Source organism: Emydura macquarii, unplaced genomic scaffold (genome assembly GCF_026122565.2).
Source record: "Emydura macquarii macquarii isolate MOO-44397 ecotype Brisbane River unplaced genomic scaffold, CSIRO-AGI_Emac_v2 contig_2205, whole genome shotgun sequence".
NCBI classification, from domain to species: domain Eukaryota; kingdom Metazoa; phylum Chordata; order Testudines; family Chelidae; genus Emydura; species Emydura macquarii.
In genome coordinates, this window is record NW_027132342.1 from 16,834,618 (window position 1) to 16,839,701 (window position 5,084).

Sequence of the window (5,084 nt, forward strand, 5' to 3'; positions counted from 1 at the left end):
AGCTGCCTGAGGCGGAAGGGAGGTTGCCTAGATCAGTTTTCTCTGGGGATCCCGGAGCTCCTCCAAGCCGTGGATGTGAGGGGCGTCGGCTCCCTTGCACCCACAGATTCCTCCTAGCTGTGCAGTACCCCCTTCTAGAGGATGAACTGACTCCCATAGTCACCCCAAGGGGCCTGGCCCTGCATGTACAGTCCCTGTCAGTAACAGCCTGAGGGGCAGGGGGCCAGTGCATGTTTCCTCTTATAATTGGAAGATGATGGGGAGGGAGAGGGATCAGGCAGATGGGGAGGAGGTGACCTCACCCCTGTTTTCCCTTCCAGCAGTTTTCATTCCCCCTGAAATCCCAAGAGCAGCATTGCTGAGCTCTAGTCTGTGTGGTTTCAGATATTCAGACAGACCTTAAATGAAGAAATGGAGTGCAGTCAGTAGACAGTGCACTGGACTGGGGGAGCCAGGAGACCTGGGCTCTGTTCCCAGCTCTACCACTGATGAGCATGTGGAAGTAATGCTTTCTACCATCTCCATTGGGCTAGGGGACTCATTCCATCCTAGAGCACCATGACCTGACCTCAGGTGTTCACATTTTTGTCACCTCTCAACTGGACTACAATAATGTGATATATCTGGGCATGAAGCCTTCAGCCCCTAGGAAACTCCAACTAGTATAGAACAGCGCAGTGCATCACCTCAGAAACACAGGCAACGGTGAGCACATCACACCTGTCCACTGCTCTTTACCCTAGCTTCTCAGAGAATAACAAGTTCAAGGTCTCAGACCTTATCTTGAAGGTGCTCCATAGCCTGTGCCCAGGATATCTAAAAGACTGTCTAAAGCTTCAGGATGAAAACTATGGTTGACAAATTTGCTTCTCTGGCAGAATGGAATCTCTTCAACAAGGGTAAAGTTTGTCTGTGCAAGAGACAGAGCTTTCTCAGGGGTTAGGTATATATATATATATATATATATATATGTTGCTGGACACACTTCTCCCCCAAGGAAAGGAAGAGAGAACAACCACCACATGACATATGTTAGTAATGTGTGTAATCTTGGACAAGTCACTTCACCTCTTTGTGGTGCTATTTATATGGCGTGAGGATATAAACACAGAGAGCCATGCTTTAAGCAGCAAATGGAGAATTCCCTAACCAGGAAGATCCCTTCTGCTACACATTCTGGTCCTAACTAATAACGCTGGAGGACTGGAAACTCTATAACACTCCATTTTTCCCTTTCTTTATAATAAAAGATTAAAACTTAAATTATAAACCAATGTGTTTACACACAGCAGTTCAAAATAAACTTCAGTTCCTTAAAATTTTACACTTCTGTGTTCCCCCTATTAATTGCATTTAAATAGCCTGGAGCAATATTCTAAAGATTAGGTTTTGGAGGGGGTTTGATTAGATGTGTTTTCACTTCTGTTGAGTTTGTGCATGGAGTTCCCTTTGTAGGGGGCTCACTTCCTGACAGAGTACCAGCTGGTCCCAGATCCTCTCTTCATTGGGTTGGGAAATACTGAAGATGAACCAAATTGCTCTGGAGAAATCCTTTTGGAATTTCCACTAGGTGGGATCTGGGAGTTTGATGAGTTCAGAACAGTTCCAGATGACTGGGAGCTTTTGAGTCAAACTTTGTTCTCTGGTTTCAGTTCAGGTTGTGCCTTTGTTCTGTCCTGAACTTGATGTTTTGTTGCTGCTGAATTTTTATGTTGGCATCCTATTTTCAAAATTCTTGCAGGTTGGTCCACTTAGGTTTAAGTTGTATTGGTGCCACAGATAAAGGCATCCTTAGTCATTTTCCCATGAGAAGTTCTGCTGGAGATAGTCTAGATGCAAGTAGTGTTGACCGATATGCCAGTAATGCTTTATAGGTTTTGCAGAACTTTTTATAGTCTGTTCTCTACACCTCCCCGTTGCTCTGGGGGTAATGTGAACTACTAGTATGTTCAAAATCAAAGTCCTGTGAAATGCTGGAAATGCAGAGTAAATTGATGCTCATTATCAGATATGAGGACTTCAGGAACTCCATGACTTGCAGTATAGCCACGTCAAATATATCTGGAGAAGTAATTGACTACAATAATGCATATGTGTCCTTTCCAGAAAAACAAATCTGTGTCTACCCATTGCCAAGGTCTGTCAGATAGCTTTGTAGAAAGTAATGGTTCTAGCAGTTGTTTTTGTTTTTCTTGTTACATATATTGCAGTCCTCTGCTAAGGTCTGAATTTGCCTACTCAGACTGGGCCACTATACAGATTGCTGTGCTTGTGCCCTGCTTGGTATCCCTCCTGAATTGTGGAGAGTATCTCTTTCTGAAGTACCATAGGAATAAAAATGAACTGTCCTTTGAGAAGCAGGCCCTTGGCCATGTGAAGGTCATTTCAGTCGTGCCAGTATGGTAATAGATTTGTTGGAATTTGACTCCTTTGACCCCACTCTCTTTGGCAATGTTGAGTCATTTTCTGGCAAATCTAATCCTCTAGTTGTTCATCTCTAATTTGCTGAAGTCAGCTGACAGACACTGGAATTGCTGCCAGAACAAGGTCAATGTAGACTTTTTTGACATCTTTCTCTAAAGCCTCTTCTGTTGATGGCTGCTCAACTGGGACTCTAGACAGAATGTCTGCTGCTGTGAGTACTTTCCCTGGTATGTGTTCAATGTTGCAAGAAAACTACATTAATCATAGTCAAAATCTATGAATCCTAGGTGAAAGGCCATCGAGTGATTTTGAACCCAATAGTACAGTTAAGGGCTCGTGATATGTTTCTGTGTTAATTCAAGTGAAACAGATATGCACTGACCTGTTCATAGCCCACATGACTGCTAGAGCTTCCTTTTCCATTTGGGCCTACCACTGCTTGATTTCTGTGACGCTTCTTGATATGAATGCAACAGGTCTCTGGGTCACCCTCTGTCTGCTTTTATGTCAGCACTGCTCCTACACCATATGAAGATGCACTGCTGCTACTATTGTTGGATAGTTTATTGAATATTTTGCCAAAATAGGTGGAGATGTCTGTAGTTCTTTTATTTTATTACATGTGTTTTGTCGGGGTTATTCCAGATCCACATGTTGTGACCATTAAGGAGATTTTTTAAGGTTTTTGTTAGATGAGCTAAATCTGGTAAGAATTTCCCAAAATGATTAATCATGCCCAGGAATCTTCTTATAGCAGAAACATCTTTGGGTTCAGGTAATACCTTCAGTTTGTCTGAATTCTGCTGAATTCTCTGTTGATGTGTCCTACAAATTTTATCTGCTGCTTTCCATTTTCACATTTCTCATTCAGAGTAAGGCCAGCTTGTTGGAAGCATTTCAAAACTGCATGTAGTTGGTCATCATGTTCATTTTTTATCTCTGCCACATACCAACACATCATCTGCATGGCAAAGGATGCCAGGGAAACCTGACATGATCTGAGAGATTTTCTTTTGGAAATGTTCTAGTGCTGAAGATATGCCAAAAGGAAGATGACTGAAACAGTACCTTTCAAATGGGGTGATGAATCTATTAATTCTTATGCAAGGGGGATTTGCCAGAAGCCTGCTGTAGTATCTAACTTTGAGAAGACTTTGACTTCTGATAACTGAGCTAATGTCTGGTCAACTGCGGGAAGCATGTATCTTTCTCTGCACTTGCTTTTATTAAGTTGTGTGAGGTCCATACAAATCTGGATTTTGCTATTGGGCTTTGGTACTACAGTCATCCCTGTACTCATAGAATCATAGAGTTGGAAGGGACCTCAGGAGATCATCTAGTCCAACCCCCTACTCAACACAGGACTAACCTCAGCTAAATAATCCCAGCGAGGTTTTTATCAAGCCACAGCTTAAAAACCTCTAAAGATGGAGATTCCACCACCTCCCTAGGTGACCCATTCCAGTGCTTCGCCACCCTTCTAGTGAAAAACTTTTTCCTAATGTCCAACCTAGACCTCCCCCACTGCAACTTGAGACCATTGCTCCTTGTTCTGTCATCTGCCACCACTGAGAACAGCCTAGCTCCATCCTCCCTGGAACCCCCTTTCAGGTAGTTAAAGGCTGCTATCAAATCCCTCCTCATTCTTCTCTTCTGCAGACTAAACAAGTCTAGTTCCCTCAACCTCTCCTCATAAGTCTTGTGCTCCAGCCCCCTAATCATTTTTGTTGCCCTCCGCTGGACTCTCTCCAACTTCTCCACATCCTTTTTGTAGTGGGGGACCCAAAACTGGACACAATACTCCAAATGCGGCCTCACCAATACCGAAAATGGGAATAATCACTTCCCGCGATCTGCTGGCAATGCTCCTACTAATGCAGCCCAATATGCCATTAGCCTTCTTGACAACCAGGGCACACTGCTGACTCATATCCAGTTTCTTATCCACCGATACCCCCAGGTCCTTTTCTGCAGAACTGCTGCCTAGCTTGTCGGTCCCCAGTCTGTAGCTGTGCATGGGATTCTTCCGTCCTAAGTGCAGGACTCTGCATTTGTTCTTGTTGAACCTCATCAGATTTCTTTTGGCCCAATCCTCCAGTTTGTTTAGGTCACTCTGTATCCTATCTCTACCTTCCAGGGTATCTACCACTCACCCTAGCTTAGTGTCATCTGCAAACTTGCTGAGGGTGCAATCTATCCCATCCTCCAGATCATTAATGAAGATGTTGAACAAAACTGGCCCCAGGACTGACCCCTGGGGCACTCCGCTTGTGACCGGCTGCCAGCTAGATATGGAGCCATTGATCACTACTCGTTGAGCCCTATGCTCTAGCCAGTTCTCTATCCATTTTATAGTCCATTCATCCAACCCATACTTCTTTAACTTGCTGATAAGCATACTGTGAGAGACTGTATCAAAAACTTTGCTAAAGTCAAGGTATATCCCGTCCACCGCTTTCTGCACATCCACAGAGCCCGTGGATCTCCAGTCAATGGGTTCTTCTATCTGGGAAATAAACCTTATGTGTTCCATTCTCTTTAATTTTTCTTTAAATTTCCCTAACAAGAGTTTAGGGATGCAACTTGGGGCTGTGAGAGCAAAGGGAGTTGCTGATGGCACTAGTTTTATTTTGTACTTCCCTAACAGGTTTCCTAGACTT